Genomic DNA, 26,393 nt, shown 5'->3' on the forward strand with positions numbered 1-26,393 from the left:
AGCCCACTGTTCTCCCCAACAGTGAAGTAAGGTTGAGGAGCTATTTATCTACTAACTCCTCATAGTCATTGGCTGAGAGTTACTTGGCAAGGGAGGTGTGGGAACCCCCTGACACTTCCAGAGGGTTCCCACTGCCAGAGGACCACCCCCCCAAAAAAAAGCCTCAGTTACTTGAAGTTGGAAGTTGTGGGATTGGCATGTACAGTAATGTTGAGAGCTGAGTAGATATGTAACTTGGGGCGTGTACAGGGTCTGCTACAGGACTTTCATCATACCTTAATTATACTGCTAATCATCTAGACAAGAAATTCAGATTGGTTGATGTATCTCTTCTCCTAAATTGTGACCTCCGTCAGGGCAGGAGCTGGGACTTCTTCATTTTTGTATCATTAGCACCCACAATGGAAACTTGCACATAGGAGAGCCCCCCAAAATCATTACATACTAAAATAAAGAATGCATGCATGCCTTTCGTTCAAATCCCTTTCCGATAAATTCCCCGGATTTTCTTACTACCTAATTTTGTGCCACCTTGGAAGCCTCAAAGTTCACACAAATAGTCTACTGCTGTCTTTTTCATACTGTGCTCTAAGACCTTAAGCCTGCTTCTCCTCCTGTATTTACTCTCTCGATAAATGGCTCCATCATCTATCTATTCAGTATCCGAGGTAAAAACACTTGATTCATCTTTTACCTCATTTCCTCCCAGAAACCTCCACATGTATGTTTTGCCACATCTATCTTTGGAGTTGTACTATCTCCCTCTTTGCCATATCTTTCTGTTACTGCTTCTAGATCAAATGCTCATCATCTCTTGCTAGACTATTGCTATAATTCCCTTATTGGTCTAATTGCCTCAAATGGCTCCTGAAAATTCAGTGTACTGAAAGCATCCCCCAGCTTAAAGCCCTTTAGTTATTCCAATATCAGGTGAAAATAAATGCTCTTAGCTTTCAATTCTCAGCCAACACAAATTAAAACATGTAGATCTTCAAATGTATCTCCCATCCTATGTATAAAACCCATACATTGGTCCACACAGTTCACAAAGCCTCAAAACCCCCAAACTCACCCTCTATATTTGGGTCATTTCTTCCTAGTTTCTCTTTCCAGAATACATTTTTTGTCAGTCTCCATCTGACAAAGTTTCAGCTATCTTTCAAGGTCTAATAGGTGCCACATTCTCTATTAGAATAACCACTATCACTAACCCTAGTTAACTAACCACTCAGCCTTAGTTAAAAGTACCATATTTCCTCAATTCTAAGACACTATGAATTACACGATGCTTTATAGATTTACTGCCACATTTTTAAAGATGGCAAGAAACTAAATGGCCTGTGCACATTTTAGAAACATTACATGTGAACAGTGTTAGAAACTGTAGGGGTTCAGAGCTGTCACCCAAAAGTATGTTGCCTTGATAAACTGACTATTTTGAGTTGAAGGTACTTCAAAAACAGCAAATGCAGTTGTTTAACATAGTGTTGGAAGTTCTAGCATCAGCAACCAGACAACAAAAGGAAACCAAAGGCATCAAAACTGGCAAAGATGAAGTCAAGCTTTCACTTTTTGCAGATGACATGATATTATACATGGAAAACCTGATAGACTCCACCAAAAGTCTGCTAGAACTGATACATGAATTCAGCAAAGTCGCAGGATACAAAATCAATGTACAGAAATCAGTTGCATTCTAATATACTAATAATGAAGCAACAGAAAGACAAATAAAGAAACTGATCCCATTCACAATTGCACCAAGAATCATAAAATACCTAGGAATAAACCGGACCAAAGATGTAAAAGATTTGTATGCTGAAAACTATAGAAAGCTTATGAAGGAAATTGAAGATACAAAGAAATGGAAAAACATTCCGTGCTCATGGATGGGAAGAATAAATATTGTTAAAATGTCAATACTACCCAAAGCTATCTACACATTCAATGCAATCCCAATCAAAATTGCACCAGCATTCTTCTCAAAGCTAGAACAAGCAATCCTACGGGGCGCCTGGGTGGCTCAGTCGGTTGGGCGGCCGACTTCGGCTCAGGTCATGATCTCGTGGTCCGTGAGTTTGAGCCCCGCGTCGGGCTCTGTGCTGACAGCTCAGAGCCTGGAGCCTGTTTCGGATTCTGTGTCTCCCTCTCTCTGACCCTCCCCCATTCATGCTCTGTCTCTATCTCAAAAATAAATAAATGTTAAAAAAATATTACAAAAAATTTAAAAAAAAAGCTAGAACAAGAAATCCTAAAATTTGTATAGAACCACAAAAGACCCTGAATAGCCAAAGTAATATTGAAGAAGAAGACCAAGGCAGGAGGCATCACAATCCCAGACTTTAGCCTCTACTACAAAGCTGTAATGATTAAGACAGCATGGTTTTGGCACAAAAACAGTCACATAGACCAATGGAATAGAAGAGAGACTCCAGAATTGGACCCACAAAAGTGGAAAGAATATCCAATGGAAAAAAGACAGTCTCTTTAACAAATGGTGCTGGGAGAACTGGACAGCAACATGCAGAAGAATGAAACTAGACCACTTTCTTACACCATTCACAAAAATAAACTCAAAATGGATGAAGGACCTGAATGTGAGGCAGGAAACCATCAAAACCCTAGAGGAGAAAGCAGGAAGAAACCTCTCTGACCTCAGCCGCAGCAATTTCTTACTTGACACATCTCCAAAGGCAAGGGAATTAAAACTAAAAATGAACTATTGGGGCCTCATGAAGATAAAAAGCTTCTGCACTGCAAAGGAAACAATCAACAAAACTAAAAGGCAACCAATGGAATGGGAAAAGATATTTGCAAATGACATATCGGACAAAGGGCTAATATCCAAAATCTATAAAGAACTCACCAAACTCCACACCTGAGAAACAAATAATCCAGTGAAAATATGGGCAGAAGACATGAATAGACACTTTTCTAAAGAAGACATCCAGATAGCCAACAGGCACATGAAAAGATGCTCAACATCGCTCCTCATCAGGGAAATACAAATCAAAACCACACTCAGATACCATCTCACGCCAGTCAGAGTGGCTAAAATGAACAAATCAGGAGACTATAGATGCTGGTGAGGATGTGGAGAAATGGGAACCCTCTTGCACTGTCAGTGGGAATGCAAAGTGGTGCAGCCACTCTGGAAAACAGTGTGGAGGTTCCTCAAAAAATTAAAATTAGATCTACCCTATGACTCAGCAATAGCACTGGTAGGAATTTACCCAAGGGATACAGGAGTGCTGATGCATAGGGGCACTTGTACCCCAATGTTTATAGCAGCACTTTCAACAATAGCCAAATTATGGAAGGAGACTAAATGTCCACCAACTGATGAATGGATAAAGAAATTGTGGTTTGTATACACAATGGAATACTACTTGGCAATGAGAAAGAATGAAATATGGCCTTTTGTAGCAACGTGGATGGAACTGGAGAGTGCTATGCTAAGTGAAATAAGTCATACAGAGAAGGACAGATCTATATGTTTTCACTCTTATGTGGATCCTGAGAAACTTAACAGAAGACCATGGGGGAGGGAAAGGGGGGAAAAAGTTAGAGAGGGAGGGGGGCAAACCATAAGAGACTCTTAAAAACAGAGAACAAACTGAGGGTTGATGGGGGGTGGGAGGGAAGGGACAGTGGGGGATGGGCATTGAGGAGGGCACCTGTTGAGATGAGCACTGGGTGTTGTATGGAAACCAATTTGACAATAAATTTCATATTAAAAGAAAAAAAAAGAAGAAAAAGAAAAAAGAAAAAACAAACAAACAAAAAACAACAAAAAAGGAAAACAGCAAATACAAAATGGGTACTCTCACCTTTTTTCTTCTTAAAAGCAGGAGATATAACTCCCATGTGAAAGATGCCCTCCCTATACCAGGAAGAAGGAAGACATCAGTTTCACCAGAGATGGAGAGTGGGGATCAAGAGAAATCTGTACAAACAAACCTTGTTAACCTAATGCTTATCTTCTTAGTTAGTTTTCCACAATTAAATGCCCTAGCCCAAACCCCTTTATGTTGTCACTTTTTCACAATTTACTACTTTGTGTCCAACCCAACATGTAAACTCTGGCTTCTAACTGCTTCTTTGGGTCTTCCTTTTTCTTGTGAAGTCTCTAGTGTATGTGCAAATGTTACTTTTAAAAATTTTGTATGCTTTTCTCCTGTCAGTCCCAGCTACGGACCATGAATGTAGAAAAAACTTTACTTTCCTTATGAAATATAGCCACTGATTCTTCTGTATTCCCAGAATTCCTTTATGGCCAGCCGTACCTCCAACTCAAAGTCCGCTGCATGCTCTGAGAAAGCCAGCCTTCGAAATAAAATTTCTTGAAATATCTCTTCATTTTTTCATTGTCATGGAATGTTCTAGATTAACAAAAAACAGAAAACCAGCCACATGTCTCACAGTGCTGAGGACAGAGGAGGATTGTGGGTAAAAATTTCAAACTAGATTATAACTGGGATTCAGATAAGCCAATGGATAAGGAGCTCCTGGAAGAGGCCAGCCTGGGAAAAGGGGCAGTGAAGATCCTGAGAGAAAGGAACCCTGAGGAAGCACCTGATAGAGTGACTGTTTGTTACTAGTTTTTGAGATGCTGAGTCAGATTCTGCCACAAGAGGAGACCAAGAAAAGATTTAGGAAAAACAAAGTTAAATACTCACAGTTCCTAGGGACAGAAGCCACAGCACACCACATGGGGTCATATGGGCTGTAGAGGTGGCCCCTAGGGGTCCTGTACCTGGTCCAGGGATGATAAACACAAAGGAAGATGACCTCCTGGGGTGCAAGGGCCAGAGAGAGGAAATATGGCTCTGGATTAGTTAGTTTGCATATCAAAGAAGTGTTCCCCACTGGGCCCTTTGCTATCCTAGGAAGATAGTAAATTGGCCAGCTCAGGCAGTATCACTCTCTCCTCCACCAGAAAGATTTTTTTAAATGTCAAAACATCATAATGCAGAGAAAGAAAATGCATGCACATGCACATGCATGCACACACACACACATCACACTGGTCAAGACTGAACAGCAGGTCCTCCATCTGAGTCTGGCTCTCGCCAAACTCCAATCCGTTCTTTCTCCACTACTCACCTGTGCCCTCACACCGGGTAAGAACTATACAGTATAAATGAAAAAACTAGGTTACCAACAATCCAAAAACTATGCCGCGGGAACTCTCTCTGAAGGAGTGGTCATATAAAGGGGGGGAAACTTTCCTATTAACTGAAGAAGGACAAAAGTAGGTGTACTCTGTGGCCAGAGGAATTAAATTGTTCCCAGGCAGTGGTGGCCTTAGACCCTGGCCTTAGACCCAATGTTACAGTAGAAGTTGACAGCGGTGCAGGCAGTGGAAGGACAGAAAAGTAGGCGGCAGAATAAATAATGAAGATAAATGAAAAGGAAGAATGTCAGCAGTAGAGCACACTAGGGAACAGGGTATATCTATAAAGTGACACATGGATTCAGATAGACAAGTCTATGGATACATAACTACACTTTACTTCATTATGGTTAGGAACAAAAATACATCAGTAGTTACTGTATGTTTTCATTCTCTCTCTCGCTCTCTCTCTTTCTCCAAAGGAAAGACACTATTGCCTACAGGGTCAAAATTTGAGTTTCAAACTTAACAAAGGAGGTGAAACAAGTGTACTCTGAAAACTATAAAACACTGATGAGGGAAATTGAAGAAGACACAAATGGAAAGATAGGCCACACCCACTGATTGGAAGAACAAAAATTGTTAAAATGTCCATACGACCCAAATCAATCTACACATTTAATGCAATCCCTATCAAAATCCCAACAGAATTTTTTTGCAGAACTAGAACAAATAATCCTAAAATTTGTATGGAACCACAAAAGACCCTGAATAACCAAAGCGATCTTGAAAAAGAACAAAACTGGAGGTATTGCAATCCCAGATTACTGCAAACTGCAGTAATCAAAACAACATGGCACTGGCACAAAAATAGATACATAGATCAACTGAACAGAGTGGAGAGCCTAGAAATAAACCCATGATTCTATGGTCAATTAATCTTCAACAAAGGAGACAAGGATATGCAGTGGGAAAAAAAGATAGTCTTTTCAACAAATGGTGCTGGGAAAACTGGACAACTGGACCACTTTCTTACACCATACACAAAAATAGTCTCAAAATGGATTAAGAACCTAAATATGAGACCTGAAACCATAAAAAGCCTGGAAGAGAGCAAGGCAGTAGTTTCTCTGACATTGGCCATAGCAACTTTTTTCTAGATATGTCTCTTAAGGCAAGGGAAACAAAAGCAAAAATAAATATTGGGACTACATGAAAATAAAAACTTCTGCACAGTGAAGGAAACAATCAACAAAACTAAAAGACAAACTATTGAATGAGAGAAGATATTTGCAAATGATGTATACAATAAAGGATTTATAGGGGCGCCTGGGTGGCTCAGTCGGTTAAGCAGCCGACTTCGGCTCAGGTCATGATCTCACGGTCCGTGGGTTCGAGCCCCGCGTCAGGCTCTGTGCTGACAGCTCAGGGCCTGGAGCCTGTTTCGGATTCTGTGTCTCCCTCTCTCTGACCCTCCCCCATTCATGCTCTCTCTCTGTCTCAAAAATAAAATAAAACGTTAAAAAAAATAAAAAAAAAACAATAAAGGATTTATATCTACAATATATAATGAACTGAAAACAAAAATGAAAACAACCCAACACCCCAAAACAAGTAATCCAATTAAAAAATAGGCAGAGGATATGAACAGACATTTCTCCAAAGAAGACATACAGAGGGCCAACAGACACGTGAAAACATGCTCGACATCACTTATCATCAGGGAAATGCAAATAAAAACTACAGTGAGATACCACCTCACACTGGTCAGAATGCCTAAAATCAAAAACATAAGAAACAAGTGTTGTCAAGGATGTGGGGAAAAAAAAGAACCCTCATGCACTGTTGTTGGTGGGAATGCAAATTGATGCAGCCGCTCTAAAAAACGATATGGAGGTTCCTCAAAAAATTAAAAATAGAATTACCATATGATCTAGTAATTCCACTACTGGGCATTTATCCAAATAATATGAAAACACTAATTCAAAAACACATATGCATCCTTATGTTTATTGCAGCATTAGTCACAATAGCCAAATTGTGGAAGCAACCCATGTCCATCAATAAATAAATGGATAAGAAAGACATAGTATACATACACACACACACACACACACACACACACACACAATGGAGTATTACTCCGTCATAACAAAGAATGAAATCTTGTTATTTACAATGATATGAATGGAGCTAGAAGGTATAATGCTAAGTGAAATAGGTTAGTCAGAGAAAGACAAATACAATATGATTTCACTCATATGTAGAATTTAAAAAACAAAACAAATGAAGAAACAAGGAGACAAACCAAAACAGACTCTTAACTATAGACAACTGATGTTTACCAGAGTGGGGGGGGGGGGGGGAATGGGTGAGATAGGTGATGGAGATTAAAGAGTATACTTATCATGATGAGCACTGTGTAATGTACAGAATTGCTGAATCACTCTATTGTACACCTGAAACTAATATAACACTATATGTTAACTATACTGGAATTAAAATTTAAAAAAAATTGAGTCTTGATGGTTGTGAGGCTCCTGGACAATAAGCAAAAAACAAAATCCAGAGATCCTTAAACGGAAGAGGAAAGGGGAAGAGAAAAGAGAGTGAAACACAATAAAGAAAACCTTTTCAGGTAGATGTTGGTAGAAATTTGGGCAGCCTGGAAGCTGAAAGTAGGATAGAAAAGAGAAAAACATTTTAGGCAGATATTGCTGACCATGTGGAGAATGAGAGAGGCACCAAAGTAAAGGAAAGATGGTAAAAATATTTTCTATGACTTAGAAACACATATTTAGTATTTTAGTATTTTTACATACAAAGTAAAAGATTTACTTACAGATGAGAATTATTCTTATTTGCATACTTTATTTCAGATTTGCTATTTCAGTTTTAAAATTTATTTTGGCTTTTTCTTATATTGTCTATTTCACTGCTGAGGTTGTCTATGTTTTCATTCATGAATATATTTTCCTTTACCTCATTAATTATAGTTATTATAGTTGCCTTAAACTGTCTGCTAATTCTGACATCTGAGACATCTTGGGGTTGGCCTCCATTGATAACAATCAATTCTTCAGAATGGGTCATGTTTCCCTATTCTTCATGTCAATTAATTTTGGATTGTATTCTGGGCATTGTGATGTTATGATGTGGAGGCTACATTCTATTACATTCCTCCAAAAATTGTTGACGTTTTTAGTTTGTTTATTATAGAAGACAATTTACTTGGTTGGAATGCAACTCCAAACTGTGTCTGTTGGGCTGCAGCACAAATCTGTTTCATTATTTTACTCCTTAGCTGAGCAGTTTGCAGTTTGGCAGGGATATGTGCTGTTCAGAGATCAGCCAGAGATCTGGAAAAGATACACAGAATTTTCCCTCTTCCACCCTTTCTGGTTCTCTCCTTGCGAGGCTCCCCACCTCACTTCTTAATGATTATGGTTGCCATAAACTCTGCCCTCTCTTTCTTCAGGCCAGGAAGGCTATAGGGTTCTATCACAAGTTTAGATGCTGCACATGGTGCCAACCTTGCCTACACTCAGGCTTAAATTCATATTAACAGGAAATTTATCCTATGCTAGTCCTTTTTTTACAAGTATCTGTTACTGTGTAGAATTTGCCAGCTTTTGTTTGTTCTCAGATCCTTAAAGTAGTTGGGTTTTATATTTTGTCCAGAATTTATAGGTATATCTGCAGCAGAATACATCTATTAGGAGCTTACTTTACCATGCTCAAACTTAAGTTGATTTTTGATCATTGGATTTTGTTTCTTTGAATAGGAAACCAAATTCAGACTAGTCCTCATTGACTGTTTCTTGTTTTTTTTTTTTCCTTAATCTATCAGGTGGCCAAACACATTCTTCAATTTACTGTGGGAGAGAACTTAAACCCAGATTACAACTGAGGTTCCTAAATGTTTCTTAAAATGAATTAGATTTTAAATTCATAAAGGAAATATAAACATAATCCCAATTAATGAATTTATTGGTGGAATTTATTAAGAGAAAATAGGAGCCGTAATATTACTAAAGCACAAAAAAGTGTCATGAACTGTACCAGATCCCTAACAAGGCATTTTATTATATCATTATGTTTATGAACAATAGCTCATTTTGTCATTGCCCTGCAACCTACCTCTAGAGTTGATGATTGCTAATACAACAACTCTTGTTTTTTTAGAGTCAAATTCATAGAACTTATATATCTCTAAATACAATGGTTTTCACTACCATTTATATGTGAAAATTTTACTTTTAAGTCTTGAATATTCATACAACATTTTTAACAAAACAATGGGTGCCATTTGCAACAATGCAGATGGAACTAGAGGGTATTATGCTAAGTGAAATATGTCAGTCAGAGAAAGACAAATGTCATATGATTTCACTCATATGTGGAATTTAAGAAACACAGCAGATGAACATAGGGGAATGGAAGGAAATATAAGATAATAACAGAGAGGGAGGCACACCATAAGAGACTTAAATACAGAGAAAAACTGAGGGTTGCTGGAGCAGAGTTGGGTGGGAGGATGGGCTAAATGAGCGATGGGCATGAAGGAGGGCATTTGTTGGGATGAGCACTGGGTGTTATATGTGAGTGTTGAATCACTGGGTTCTACTCCTGAAACCAATAGTACACTGTATGTTAACTAACCTGAATTTAAATGAATAAAAAAAGGAAGCGTAGAGAAAAACTCTCAAGTTACATTCCAGTTACAAATTGTGGAAAATCAGAATCCCGTTTTTTATTACATGCTGATTATCATCAAAGGGAATGTTGCTAGTGCAAAGAGGCATCAGACCATTATGTTCCGTACATAAACTGTTTGCTAACAATCATATTGACAATTTGGTTATCAGGAAGCAATGTTTTAAGCATTTGATATCCTAAATGATAAGTTGTTACATATATATGTGTGTGTACTTAAATTGTGTTTTAGTAAATTAGTTGTAAATTTGGGGTTGATGAATAATGCATTGTAAGTTTTCCCATTTAAAATAAAAGTAAATATGCTCTTGGTTAGCGTTTTTGTGTAGAACATTAGATTTTTCAAGAAGAGATTACTGATTTCATGCTAAGCCGAAGATGTTGTAATTAAATTCTTACATGGGTATGCAGGGGTACTAAATATTACAGGAAAACATTTTCCAATTTTCCAGTGCATTCCACAAAACTTGTGCAAATTGTTAATAGGTATCCCTATGCCTTTCCCCATCATTCTTGAAGAAGTCCTAAACTGAGGTGTTAATACAAATGTGAATGTTTCTGACAAAGAGGCTAAGCATTCTGTTTAATAATGCAAACTGCTGAGTGCCTGGGTGGCTCAGTCTGTTGAGCAACTGACTCTTCATTTTGGCTCAGGTCATGGGATCTAGTCCCATGTCAGGCTTGTGAAACCTGCTTCAGATTCTCTCTCTCTCTCTCTCTCTCTCTCTCTCTCTCTGTCTCTCTCTGTCTCTCTGCCCCTATCCCCCCTTTTTTTTTAATTATTTTTATTTTTTTAATGTTTATTTATTCTTGAGAGAGAGAGAGAGTGTGAGCAGGGGAGTGGCAGAGAGAGAGGGAGACATAGAATCCAAAGCAGGCTTCAGGCTCTGAGCTGTTAGCACAGAGCCTGAGGCGGGCTGGAACTCACAACTCACCTACTGTCAGATCATGACCTGAGCTGAAGTCAGAGGCTTAACCAACTGAGCCAACCAGCACCCCCTCCTCCACTGCTCTTAAATAAATAAATAAAATAATATAGACTGCTTTCTCGAATAGGCTGAAGTCAAGGTTAAAAACTTGAGGATGTTCTCATCATAGATGCATACCAAGTTGGATAATATATGACACACACATACTTGTGCATATATAACTATATTCATGTGCATATCTGCTGTATATGGACTGCATTTAGCTTGCACAGAGGTTTTGTTAAGGCCCACGCAGTGTTTTAAAATGTCCTTCCATTCTCCTCTGTCCCAACCTGGTTGATTACATTAAAGTCATCTGCCTAAACCATGTGCCTATTTGAGTTTGGGACCTTAGATGTAGGATTTGGAAGCAGAAAGTTGGGTCTGAGAACACTAGCTCAGACTGGGGTGCAGGGAGGGCCTCAGTTTATCTTTTGGCCCTGAAAAATCAGTCAAATTCTCCTGCAAATATTTCAGAGTCATCCCTTTCCCAAACGTTTCTGGTCTGTTTTAAAGACGTTCTTCTCTTTTACTATTAGAGTAAAGCATTTTCCAAAACAGAATAAAAAACAAACAGAAAGAGATGAAGTTGTAAACTCAAATTGCAAGTGAGCAGGATTTTCAAAAAACAAGCTTCAATGAAAAAAGCAACTAGTTCTTTTTTGCCTTCCCATGCTTTCCTGGCCCTGTCAAATGTAAACAAACTCCCACAAAGCCTCCTGTTTAGAGATATAAAAAAAAAAAGAGAGAGAGAGAAGAAATCAGCCTTCTCTCGAGGCATCCATTGAAGTATTAGATAATTTATTTTAATAATACCTTTCCATGAGAGTGTTGAGGAGACTTGCAAGTGTGCCCCAGGGATGCTTGACTCCAGATCACTTCCCCACTCAGCTGCTATGACGTCACATAGGCTCCATTGAAATGCAGGAAGAACCCGTGAGTTATCTGCCTCAGAGATTTGGACACCAGCTATAGCAAGATCAGTATTGCGGCAGAAAACCTTGACCTGATAACATTCACAATCATTGATTGCAGGATTGGGAGGCAGACTGATTAGAGGGCTAGATCCAGGTCATACTGTGAGATGGCCAATTTATTCCTGAAGTCAGTACTGACATGAACTGCATCTGAAGCTAGAGTAATTTGCATCCATTATGAAAACGCACATGTAAGTACAGTTAAGTGCTTTCATCCATTACCTCATTTAAATGACCCTGCTAGGCTCCTAATTGCTACAGTCTTTCCAATCGAAAAACACCTATAAATACTTGCACACAAAGATGTTCCTCTCTGTGCTCTTTATAAAGGAAAATAACTGAAAACCACCTAATTGTTCAACGTGAGGGAAATGAGTGTGTTATGATCTATACATATAGTGCAATAAAGTTATGACCCTGAGGTTTTCAGAGTTTTTTGGGTTCCTTTGTTTTCACTGGAAAGTTCTTATGAAATAGTGATTTTTAACAATATAAAATGCATTAGGGGAGCCTAGGTGGCTCAGTCGGTTAAACGGCCAACTTTGGCTCAGGTCATGATATCGCTGTTCATGAATTTGAGCCCCCCCCCCGCCCCCCCCCCCGCCGGGCTCTGCGCTGACAGCTCAGAGCCTGGAGCCTGCTTCCGATTCCGTGTCTCCCTCTCTCTCTGCCCTTCCCCGCTCATGCTCTGTCTCTCTCTGTCTCAAAAATAAATAAATATTTTAAAATTTTTAATAAAATAAGGGAAAATAAAAACAATGCAAAATGCATAAAGATGCAATAAAGCCTGCCAATGTGCAGAACCTTGTAAACAAGAAAGGGTCTGGATTTTATTCTAAGTGTAAGTAGAAACCATTTAAGTCTGTTGAGCAGCACAACGACGTGACTGAATTTGCATTTTTATTTAAAAAAAATTTTTTTCTTAACGTTTTATTTATTTTTGAGACAGGGAGAGACAGAGCATGAACAGGGGAGGGTCAGAGAGAGGGAGACACAGAATCTGAAACAGGCTCCAGATTCTGAGCTTTCAGCACAGAGCCCGACGCGGGGTTCAAACTCACGGACAGAGAGATCCATGACCTGAGCCAAAGTCGGACGCCTAACCTACTGAGCCACGCAGGCCCCCTGAATTTGCATTTTTAAAACAATTACTGTTTCCTCTATAGCTCTTTGTTTCTTTCAATTTATCTGCAGCAAAGACTAATGTTTTAATTTTTTAAAGTTAAAAACAAAACAGAAGGAAAAATAAACCTGTAGCCATTGCTTTGCAATCTATTTGACAACCCCCTAGAACAAACCCAAACCAGGAACAAACTTCAAGAGCCAACTTCAGGACCTCTAAAGGAAGGCACTGCAGGGCATCTCAAACATGAGGAGGGCCACGAGCCCCCAACGGCCCTTGATCTTTCTGCCACTGTGACACCCTTTGCGCTTCTCTGTATGACGGCTTCGAAAGTGGGAATATATTCGGATTCGAGCTAGCTGGGGCTCCGTCTGGAGAGAGTAGCTGTTGGGCGGGGACAGTTTTAGCCTGATTCATTACCCAAAGATGGTAAGCCTAACTAAACCAGAGTCTTTCAGGACACTGGGGCCAGTGGGGAGAGAAAGCGAAGTTGCAAAAACTCACGGAAGGGGCCAGTGGAAGGAAGTACAGGGGAAAAGTATAGGCTGAATTTCCTGCAGACTTGTTTCCCCCATCACTCCAAGACCTTGGGCGGGATACGCAACCTCTCTAGCCTGAGTTTCAAAATGGGCGTGATAATAACCACCTCTTAGACCAGTGTGATGATGTAGACAATCTTCAAAACATCTCAGGCTGTGGGGCGCCTGGGTGGCTCAGTCGGTTGAGCGTCCGACTTCGGCTCAGGTCATGATCTCACGGTTTGTGGGTCTGAGCCCCGCAGTGGGTTCTGTGCTGCCAGCTCAGAGCCTGGAGCCTCTTTCAGACTGTGTGTCTCCCTCTCTCTCTGCCCCTCCCTCGCCCGCGCTCTGTCTCAAAAGTAAATAAACATTAAAAAAAAAATTAAAAACAAAACAAAACAAAACCATCTCAGGCTGCGCATGATACATAGGAAGCCGGGGGCTCTGCAGTGTGGTGCAGAAACCATAACTGCAGCCCCATTGCCACCTTTGACAATTAAAAAAATAAAAATAAAAATAAACAAATAAATGAATAACTGAGGGCTAGAGTCCTCGCTCACTTAATGGAACTCTCACAATTCCACTCTGCTGTTATGACCTTAAATAAGGAAATGCATTTTCCAAATGATCCCTAAATCTTCAGATCCTGAATCATGAGAAGAACACAATTAAGTTCCCCAGAATTATGAAGACAGGGAAGCATACTCATACATTTTGGAAGGTTTTTCAACATAAGCTGAAGAGGAAGATTCTATTTAAACTCTCAATCGGGAAAGTAAAATAACTAGAATGCTATTCTTAGAGTCATGTAGTTAAGTGAGATTTTACTATATTTAGCATATAAATACAATGGTCAATGTGATACTCCATAAACCATCTATGCTAAATTGATCTTTTTCTTTATTTAGGAGTGAGATCTCTTTCTTTATTTATAAGGGGGAAAGGGTTACCTTAGACATGAAAGGGTGAGTTAATCAATTTTTTTATCTGATAACATACATATTTCTAAATGATATATGACCCTTCTCTTGTTTTCCCCCCTCTGGCTTTGCTAATTATTTTTCAAATCTTTTCAATAAAATGCAGTTTTTAACACCCCATCCCCATCTAGCAGATCACACACATCCATGCACCCACACTCTCCACTAGACAACAAAATTCCCAATCAATATTTAAGTTGTGTGTCCGAAGTAAGGATGGAGAGATCAGGCTGAAAGCTTAAGTATAAAGAAGCACAAAACTACAGTGGTAATGGAATCTGAATAAAACGTGGTTAAGATACCTATTTCAAGCAACACGCTTCTTGGCTGGAGCCTACATTCCAATGAGGGCTGCTCTTGGACTCTCTTTCTATGGATGGATTCCTACCATCCATATGGCCAGCATTCCAGATAACTGAAAAGGAAGGCCTAAGATCTCTGCAGATCCTTGGGGCTGAAGCCATAGTTCCGGAGTGGAAAGAATACATGCCCGAGAACACCTTTTTGGGATTCCCATGCCTGGAGACTTGTCAGATGTCCTACATTTCATGTTTGCTGGCTACAGAAAGGAAGTTTGGGAAACAGAAGCAGCCTCCTGTGACTGTTTGCTCCATATTGTACCAGCCATCTGTTACTGATAGTAACAGGGAAGTCCTGATTAAGGAGGAAAGCCAAAGAAAACGCCTCAGGTGTGACTCTGGAGAGTCTAGTGGCCAGCCCACCTTATGGCAGTGCTGGCTTGTGTCCTCACCGAGCAATACTCATTTCGGATTTGCTTCAGTCCATTCCATTCAATTGAGGTGCACGCCCCACAACATATAAGGACAGATGGGATGCAATGTTCTAGTGTTAAGTGGATACTGAGGGGTATTAAGGCAGTAGAGGGGTGCCTGGGTGGCTCAGTCGGTTAGGCATCTGATTTTGGCTCAAGTCATGCTCTTGCATTCAGTGAGTTTGAGCCTCGCATCGGGCTCTGTGCTGACAGCTCGGAGCCTGGAGCCTGCTTCGGATTCTGTGTCTCCCTCTCTCTCCATCCCTCCCCCGCTTACGCTCTGCCTCTCTCAGAAATAAATAATAATTTAAAAGCATTTAAAGAAAAAGAAAGGGTGTAGAGAAAACAAAAACATTGTTTTATATCAAATCAAACAATATGTGATTGGATAGAATGCAAAAATCTCACGAACTTTTAAGATAAAAACAAGTCCCTCTCCTCTGCCGTAGGGGCACGGAGTGAGGGCAGGAGTTAAGAAAGAAATGGTGCCATAAAGCAATGAAAGGTAAGGGGGAAGAGAACTGGGTTGGGACTGAGGATATGTCAATGCTAGTCCTGAATTGGATATCGCCTTGCTGTGTGACCTGGGACAAATTCCTTACCTTCATTGGAGGGATTATATCACCTTTCCATAAAACTATCATAATTACGACAACATTGTGTGGGTACAAAGATAGATATATAGGTTAATGGGATAGAGTAGATAGTACAGAAATAGGCTCCTATGCACATGATCAGTCAGTTTGCAACAAAATTCAGTGGGGAAGGGATAATCTTTTCGATAAAAGTGAGTGGGTGTACTGGAGATGCAAAATAACGAATCTTAACTCTTAGCTCATGCTGCACGTAAGAAATTAACTTGAAATGAGTCACAGATTTAAATGGAAAAGCTAACGCTATAACATTTCTCAAAGAAAATATAGGCAGCTTTGGTTCAGGCAAAGGTTTTTTTTTAAGGTAGCAAAAATCACAACGAGATGATGAAAACACCGACAAATTGGATATTAAGACTAAACATTTTCCTCTTTAAAAGATGCTGCAAAGATCTTTTAAAGGTGCTGTAAAGAGCACCTGGGTGGCTCAGTGGGTTAAGCGTCTGACTTGATTTGGGCTCAGGTCATGATCTCATACTTCATGAGTTCAAGTTCCACATCAGGCTCTGCGCCGACAGGACCTGCTTGGGATTCTCTCTCTCCCTCTCTCTTTGCTCCTCCCCTGCTCTCTTTCTCTTTCCCTCTGTCCCTCTCAAAATAAATAAATAAGCTTAAAAAAAGATGCTGTAACGAAGATGAAAAGGTGTTTCATAGAATGGGAAAAAATTGCAACACATACCTCTGATAAAGGGCCTGTTTCCAGAATATATAAAAATATGTTTACAACTTAATAAGAAGACAAAATAAGACACTTGTTTTAAAGTGTGCAAAATAGTGGAACAGACACTTCACCAAAGAAGATACACAGATGGCATATAAGCCCATGAAAGCATGCTCAACACCATTAGTCATCAGGGAAATGTAAATTAAAATCACAAATGAGGTATCATTACATACCCCCCCCCACACACACAGCTGAAACAACTAATCATGGCAAGTGTCGGTGAAGATCTGGAACAATTGGAATACTCATAGATTTCTACAGGGGATGCAGTAAAACAGTAAAACCACTGGAATAGTTGGCCATTTCAAAAATAAAAATATATACTTACTGTATAGCCCAGTAATCCTATTGTGATTTACCCACGACAAATTTTTAAAAAGTATGGTTCCACACAATTTTTTGTGTTTACCTCTATAGCAGCTTTATTCACAATAGCCAAAAATTGGAACTAATCTGAATGTTTCTCAACTGGTGAGTGGATAAACAAGTTGATGTAGAGGCATATACTACTCAGAAAATTAAAAAAAAAAAAACAAACTCATGAACTACTTATCCACACCACAGCATGGGTGAAACTCAAGTGCATTTTCCTAAGTAAAAGAGATGAGACATAGAAGAAGACAGCCCGCTGTACCATGCCATCTGTATGGACTCTCAGAAGAGGCAAAGATATACGGACAGAAAACCAACATGGTGGGAGTCTATGGTGACCAGAGGCAAGGGATTTAGGAGAGAAAATTAACTGCAGAGGGGCAGCAAGGAACTTTTGAAGGTGAGGGAAATGCTCTATACCTTGATTGTGTTGGTAGTGACAGTATTCTATAGATTTGATGATCAAATTGTACATCTGAAATTGGTAAACTTTACTGTATTTAAATTACATCTCAGTGAAGCTGTTTTTTTTTTTTTTACATGTATGTGTGTGTGCGTTGGGGGGGCGGTTAGATTGTAGAACTTCTAATATCCTTTCAATCCATAAAGTGTCTCAGGGAGCACAAATCTTGTAGACTTTGCCTGACCTTTTGCCCTACAGGAAGACATGATCTTTATTGCACTGGACAGGAAAGAAACCTCCCTCCTGCTCCTGAGGGGACATAATCTCTACCTTTCAAGGCTCTGTGCTCTACCAACATCCTTGAAAAGATGGTCTAGAACAAAGGCAGTCAACGCCTCTGTGGGCAAGACACCAAAAAGATTGAGAGACCTGGTGGAGAACAGGCTTTCAACATCAATTGCTTACACCTCCTCTGAACTTCTGTGGTTCGAGTTTGCTGTCACATCATCTGAGTTCAAAACCAGGCTAAGCCACTACCCAGCTGGACCAATTATTTGATTTCAGTGAGGTCTCATCTTCCTTGTCCAGTAGACTCGGGTCATAATCCCCGCCTTAAAGTAATTGGGTGAGCCAAATAAGACAATGTATTTTAAAGTGCTTTTTAAGCCACAAGGAAGTAGATAAATAATTACTTCACCATGTACTTTTTATGTTATTTCATTCTTTTACACTGTCAGGTTTGTTGTCAGCTCCTTCTACTCTTCTATTCTTTCACGGCACTTAACACAAAATTAAGCAAGTAATGAGTATTCAATTAACCCTTGATGGTTGCCTAATACTTTGAATAACTGGTTGAAATTGGACTTGCCAATTTCCCCTTATAAATTCCATGGTTTCTCTTGTACTCTTTCTCCTTTGATCACCTATCTCCAATCACATTTAAATTAAAAAAAAAAAAAAAAAAAGCAAGCTAGTCTATTTTCCTGAAGAAAACGCTTTGGATTCTATTCCAGCACTTAACAGGTGGTTACTTCTATCTGTGACAAGTCCTTAGCAAATAAAGAGCTCAGAGGGTGTGGTGCACTCGTCATGCTCACCAAGCAAGAAACATGTTCCTATGAGTGGTCAGCACTTAGCGTGTGTTCATGTTCAATGGGGAATGAAAATGGCATATGAGAGGCTAGAAGAAAATAATCATCCCTTGTATAATTCTCTCTCTTTTTTTTAGTGTTCTGATGAATCAACCCGAGAAAGCAGTTTCTTCAGTCCCTTTTCCTGTATGAATGATCACAATGTAGAGTTTAGAAAGAGAGACATGGATTGGCCCATCTGTTGTGGGTACAGTAATGGCAGAGGTTACCAGGATGATGATGATTATGGTTGAGAATGACAAAGTATACTGCAGAAAATATCTCAACAGAAGGTAGGTTCTAAAGTCAGCACATAAAGTGAAAAATGTGAAAGGTCAAGACCATCCTTGAAAAATACTAGGAAGGTGTCACATTGGGTACGAAAATATTGTGCTTAATAGGGCTTATTACATTTATGTAACAGCTTATGTAATATCCAGATTTCCCCAGCAGAGCGTCACATGATGGACGTGGCTTGCATTTATGGGTCATGTTATTTTTTTTTAATATAAAATTTGAAACTCCATATTCTCCATAAGATGCTCCCATTATGGAAGCACATGGGCACATAAACAAACTGAACAGAAGCAGATTCCCCTCTGCCTTCACTCCTTCCTGGTTAAGGTCAAAATGCCAGTCAGAACTCTTTCCTTAACCTTTCTCCCTCTCTCTTTCCCACAAAGACTAAGTCCACTCCAGTTAAATGGGATTATGATGACACTGCTCTATCCTAAAAAGGTCTTAATTTCCTTTCTCAACTTTCCATTTCCCTTCTTATTTGATGTACCTAGATTCTCATGGAAAACACTGGACGCATCTGCAGACAGCTTTTTCACATATAGGGTATATCTAAACTGGATACAAAAGAAGGTCATAATAAGTCTTCTCTTGGTTACATGATTAATGTACTCTGAGGCTTAGGAAAAAGCCAGTAATTGGGAAGGTTTAAGAGTACATTGAGTGAATTCATTGCTGTCAGAGACAATTCACCATTTCACTGATAGAGCCAGCAGCAGCCCTTCCGAGAGCAAGAAATAGCCATAAATCTAAACAGGAAAATATCCGAGTTTTGCTACCATGTCACATAAAATATCTCTTCTCAGAGCTGGAGGTATTTTTCAAAACTAAGTTAGAGTCACAGCTGTGAATAAAACCGGGCTTCTTCAAGAATGAGTAATAGAGACAACATTTTATAAGACTCCAAATTTGACCTTTCTTGGAAATTCTAATATCTAGCAAGAACTTGTCTTTGAGCACATAAACATATCATTTGTTTGCTTTTCTTCCAAATTTCCACTAAGGTAAGATTGCAGTTGAAGGAAAACTAGTAGGATGTGTAACTAGAGGAACACAGTGATTCCCCTCGAACAGAGGACATCACCAGAGGCCAGTGGGCTTGACTGTTCCACAAGTATGTTTGACTCAGCCCACACGGTGGTGGCCTGAGACGAGTTTAAAAAATGTCTGAATTAATTGCTAATGAAAAGAATGGTGGTTTCACGTTGGAAAAAAAAAATCTAGAATTCCAGCTTCTCTTTAAAAAAAACAAACAAACAAAAAAATGCAATGGTAGGCAATATTAGGTTGACACCTCACCCAACCCAAATATCAGCTGGGCCCGAGTAGAGATCACCTCTTCAGACTCCGGGGAATCTTGGGTTTGCTACACTCTGCACCACTTCCGGTTATTTCCGGGGCTCCAAGGCCAACTGCTGGCTGTGGTTTTATGTAACAGCAGAGTTAAAAGAAAAGTAAAAGTTTTCTACCTATATGGCTACCAAAGGTCTTGGGGAAAAGGGCAGATGGAGCCCTGGTTCATATATTTGTGTTACCTGGTTGGCCCCTGTGAACATCTGAGTCTGGACTTGCTACCTTAAAAATTCACCTCCTGGGGCACCTGGGTGGTTCAGTTGGTTACGCCTCTGACTTTGGCTCAGGTCATAATCTCAGCTTGTGAGTTCAAGCCCCGTGTTGGGCTCTGTGCTGACAGCTTGGAGCCTGGAGCCTGCTTCGGATTCTGTGTCTCCTTCTCTCACTGCCCCCTCCCCCTCTCATGCTCTGTCTCTGTCTTTGTCTCTGTCTCTCTCTCTCTTTCAAAAACAAATAAACATTTTTTAAAAATTAAAAAAAAAAAAAAGGTCACCTTCTTCAGGAAGCTTGCCTGATTTAACCAACTGGGTTACAGAATGTGAAATGCTCTCCACCAGAGGATTCCATTAGAAACCGATGTAACTGAGATTTTAGATGCGACATTTTAATTATCCTTACATGAATCATCCATAATTAATAATTTTAAAAGAAAAACATTTTGAGTGTCTCAGGTTAGCACAAGGGCTTTCTCACTAAATGACCACCCCAGTAATTTACCACAAATGTTGACATTCTTCTCAGAGCTCTCTCTGTTTCTCACTTAAGAATTTGGGAAGGGGCTCCTTGGTGGCTCAGCTGGTTGAGCGTCTGACTCTTGGTTTTGGCTCGGGTCATGATCCTAGGGTTGTGGGATGGAGCCCTGCATTATGGTCCATATGGAGCATGGAGCCTGCTTGAGATTCTCTCTCTCCCTCTCCCCCTGCCCTTCTCCCCTGCGCACTCACTCACTCTCCCTAAAATAAAAAAAATAAAAGAAAAAAAGAAAGAATTTGGGAAAAGGAAACAGGCATAGTTATGACTTCTAATATGAAAACCTCTAAGTAAAGACAGGTTTGCCTGCCATAATTATGTAATTATTACAACGAAATATAACTTACCTCACCACCGCATGAGAAAAAGTAATATTTTCTTTACTGAAAGGACCTGACTCATTAAAAGATTAAAGGTAGTTTACTGCCCTATTTCTGAAACAAGAGGGAGAAACTTAACGAATAAACATTGCTTTCAGCATAGCCATGGCGCCACAATGATCTGATTGTTGCAAGGACACTGTTCAGAATATTACATGACGCTAAAGAGCAACAGACTTTCCATATTTAATATGAGCCTTTGAACAAAATTAAATTTTAGAGTAGTCTAAGGTCACACAGTCGATACGCCAACGCTTTTTACATTTATTTTAATCTCATCTCCCAGCACTGTCACCAGATCCTTGCCATCTCTTCATCACCATAAATAAACCGCGTTGACTCTTGGACCTGCTCTCAGTCTCTTGGCTTAATTACCTTCCATGATAAGGAATTCACTTCCCATTTCCCTAAAGTGGCCCAGATGGGCACCTCAACTTGTTTTCCCTCTCTGCTCTGCTAATCTTTGTAATACTCTGTAGGGATAGTAGAAGAAGGAGTAAGTCCCTTCCTAAGTCCCCCCCACCCCAGACCCTGCCGGGGATGCTCTGAAGTGGAGGTGACCTCAGGGCTCTGTGTCCTCTTGGGAGATGCATCTTTCTCACCTGTGGCCAGATGCTTCTCGGAGTAAGCATCTGGGAAAGATTTCGGGTAAGATATCTCAGGACCAGATTCCTTGTTCATCTGAGCACGATTCAGAGCCAGTGTCGTTTGAGCACTAAAAGAAATATGACCTTATTTTGTTTTTATCATAGGTTGCTAAAATCTGGGGATATTGTTAACACTTCGAATCATAGAATCTTAACACTAGAAAAACCCAAAATGCATTTAATCAAACTTGCCCATTAAGGACACAGGAAAATTGAGGATCAGAGGCCATTGTCACATAATTATATACTAGAAGACCCAAAAGGCATTCATCTTGTCTGTCTTTTAAATATTTTTTGAGCAGCTACCACGGGGCCAGCTTTCATAGATAAACACATGAATTCAAGTCGTTAAACAAATTTCCCACTATGAGCCTGGCACCGTGATGGACATGGGGCATATAAAAATAAATCAGACAGGGACTTTTTCTTGAGGAGCTTACTGTTGAGTAGAGAAGCAGCAGCTTTACATAAAGGAAAGTTTACACAGTATGATAAATGTCACTCCTGATGAATGTATATGGTGGGATCACATCGTACACATGTAAAAAGCCATTCCTTATCTTATCCGTGATCACAAACTAATCTAATAACACGTATCAGTGTAATGAAAGAAATTTATTATTAAAACTGAATAGCATCAACCCTGTAAACAAGCAGGAATGCTTCAAAATCCACACGATTAGTCACTTGGGAAATGCAAAATAAAGCCACAATGAGATACTACCACACATCTATTGGCACCTCCAAAATTTAAAAGACCATATCAAGCATTGGCAAAGATGTAGAGGGATTGGAACTCTCACACCCTGCTGGTAGGAGAGCTAAACGGTAGAACCGCTTCGTAAAATAGCCTCGAAAATAGATAAACTGTACTGTGTTTAAAAAAATGAGACATACACCTACTACGCAATCTAGTCACTCAATTTCTAGGTATTTATCCAAGAGAGAACAAAGTCAGAGTTTGTATATGTGAACATGAATGTTCACAACAGCTTTATTTGTAATCCCCCCCAAACTGGAAGCCACCCAAACATTTACTAACAGGTGAATGGATAGCCACATGGTGAGACATCCGCATTATGGAATAGTGTTCAGCAATAAAGAGGAATGAACTATTGATACAGACAACACCACGGATGAACCTCAAAAGAACTAAGCTGAGTGAGGGAAGCCTGAAAAGTAGCACACATACTGTTTGATTCCATTTTTATTCAATTCTAGAAAAGGCAAAGTAACTGTAGTGATAAAACATAGGTGAGTGATTGCCTGGCGAGGGGTTGTGGTGCCTGGAGGGGCTGGAAGAGGGGGTTCAGAGGGGTACAAGGAAAATTTTAGGAGTGATGACTGCACAGGTATGTCTTGTATCACAGCTTATCAAAGTACACACTTGTGCTCAGTCTGTCAATAAGGCTGCTAAAAAGTAAAGAAGCAAACGGTAATAACAAATCCTAAGTGAACACAGAAAAAAAAAATCAAGGAGTTTGGAGTTATAGGGCATGAGCCTGGCTACCCATCATCTGCACAGCCATGCCTAAGTCTCTAGACTTTTCTGGAACTGTTTTCTTATCTAGCAAATGGGGGTAATAATTCTTGTCCAACTCATTTCATGGGATTATAATGAGGAGCTAATAGAGGAACAAATGCAAATGGGCTTCATAAAATTTTAAAATATTATGCACCAGGTGGTGGTTGTCCTCGTTGGCAGACATGAGAATCTATAGGGGCAGGAATCTCTGTGAGGGCTGGTTAGGGGGAGGAGGGCTGAAGGACAAGAGAACCCAATTCGCGTATGAGGACGATAAAGCCAGGGCCAAGAGGCTGCAGACAAGGGTAGGGGGCAGGTGCCTCAGGGCAACGGAAAAGCAGCAAGAACAAAAGCAGGTCTGACTCTGTGGCTGGAGAGCAGAGGAGGAACCAGATTACTAAGGAAAAAGAAGGCAGAAGGCAGAGCCTGGAACCCACACTGAGGACAACAGAACTCTTGGGAACACAGGCTTGTGAGCAGACTCTGCTGTCCTCATTGCAGATAGATGGATCATCATGCAACTCAGCCACCCACCGGCTCTTGGGATGAGGACAACAAATCCTTAGCATGGCCATGCCCCCGGCCTGTCCCTGCCTACCTCTCCAAGCTCATGGCCTACCACTTTCCCCCAGCAGTCTGCACCCTGCCCCTCTCCCAGCAGGCACCACAGAGACTCAGTCGTGCTATTTCCTCAGCTTCCACTGCTGTGCTCTCTCCTGTTTGCCCAACTCCTACTTACACATCACTTCTCAGATCAGCCGTTGCTTCTTCAGGAAGCTGGCCTGGCCTCCCGAGCTTAATCAGATTCCCCTCTGATGCCCCTCGTGGCAGCTGGAACCGCTCCTTCATAGCATGTACTGCCGTTGCACTTACGGTACTTGGAGTGGTGAGTTCATCAGGGTCTGTCTCTCCCATCAAACTTCACCTTCACGGGGATGGAGAGCATGTCTAGTTTTGCTCGCCTTTTGCACCACCTACCACAGGTGCAAAAGAGGTGATGCATGAAGGAATGAGTCAGAGACTTGTGGGGAAAAGATGTTCTTTGAAACCTTAAGAATTAGAGAGCCAACGACGTGTGTGTTCGAGCTCAATCTGCAGGCATAATCTATAATGGAGACCTTTTTATTATGTCCATTTTATAGACGCTGACATCAAGGTCCAGAGAAGTAAGGTAAATGCCTAACATCACACCAATCATGAGCGGCGGATCTGGGAGGTGCCCCTGACTTCCTGACCAGCCCTGTCTTTCTAATTTTAAGGAGAAGGTTGATACCTAAGGCTCTGTCCAGCTCTAACTTTCTCCAATCCTATAGTCTCCAGAAAATTAACTGGTGGATCCTCCAACAATTCAGCCCCCATCAATGGTCTGCAATAACCTTTCAGATCCTCAAGGCCTGCCAACAACACCCTCTTCCACTTGTAGGTTAAGAACTGAAAGGGGCGTCTGGGTGGCTCAATCAGTTAAGCATCTGACTTTGGCTCAGGTCATGGTCTCGCAGTTCACGGGTTCAAGCCCCACATCGGGCTCTGTGCTGATGGCTCAGAGCCTGTAGTCTACTTTAGATTCTGTGTCTCCCTCTCTCTCTGCCCCCTTCACCACTCATGCTCGCTCTCTCTCTCTCCCCACCCCCCAAAAAATACATAAACATTAAAAAAAATTAAGAACTGAGAATACGTTTCAGTGGACTCCTTGGGCTAAAAGGAGTGCCTACTTAGCTTATATCCCAGCAGTGCTGACTCTGAATTAATGGTTTGACATCAGTCTTCTTTCACTGTGTGGCCCACTCTGAGCCTTGTCCTCCTTGAGTGTGCCTGAGGCAGCCGGACCCAGGGAGGGAGAAGGGACAGAGGAGGGCCAGCCTCCAGGGGTCTAATGAATTGTTTTGCTAGGTGAGAGACTTCTGCTCAGATACAACTTCTCCCTTCTAGTGCGCAGGCCGTCCCCACCCCTGACACCTGTTTCCCCAGTGGGAGTGGTGTAAAAGTGCATTTTTCCCAATCAGAAGTGTTTAAGCACTGGCGTAACATGGTCAGTTATCCAAACAAGTGTTAATAATTTATGGGGGTCTATCAGCTCCCCAACACGTATGCCAGTTGATAAGCCTCTTGTTATGGCCACAAGCAGCCTTGATATTAGTCTAGTTTGGTATCTGTGGGGTAGCGTGGGGTAGCTAGGGAACAAACTTTGAGCACCTACTAGGTGCCAGGCATCCCTGTCTCATCGAATCCTCACAATAATCCATCTAAGTAAATATCAGTATCCCCATTTTAGTGTTAATTAAACTGAGGCCCAGAGAAACTGTTACTCAAGGTCACATGGATAGGCAGGATTAGATTTGATTCCAGATGTGTCTGGCTTCAGGTCCGCCTAATGTCTATGAGTTTAACAACTGATACTTGGAAGACAAGGTCTAACAACCTACAAAGAAATAAAAATTCATTTATATCCAAACACATATTTGAGGAATCACGTTACTGAAAAGAACGCAATTAGACCAGTGCTATTCAGAGGATGGTCCACAAACTCATGCCAGCTCACGAACTGTTGATTATCAGCCTACTGGGGTAAGTGCAGAAATTAATGAAAGCATTCAGAGAGTTTGATAACAAGTTGACATAGGCATAACATCCAAGCATGTGATCACATAACTCACTGTTATTGTATTTTACAGAAGTATTAATCCAGAATATATCAGAGATGAAATTTGTCAGTGGTCCTCCTCCACAGTTTTTGAATAAGACTGAATTAGATAACAACTGGGTCTGGCAGTCTGGGATCATCTGATGGGTGCTGTAGTCAGTACTGTGTCAAGCTCAAGGGTAAGGACTCTTGGAGGCTCATTATTGCCAATCAAATTTCTGCTCCTCCGTGTATCTGCTGTGTGACCTTGGGCAAACCACTCAACCTCTCATGTATGTAGAGAGACAATGATGGCGCTATCTAGGATTACTGTAAGAATCAAGTGGAATTATCTGAGTGCACCACTTT

Source organism: Panthera tigris, chromosome A1 (genome assembly GCF_018350195.1).
Source record: "Panthera tigris isolate Pti1 chromosome A1, P.tigris_Pti1_mat1.1, whole genome shotgun sequence".
Taxonomy (NCBI): Eukaryota; Metazoa; Chordata; class Mammalia; order Carnivora; family Felidae; genus Panthera; species Panthera tigris.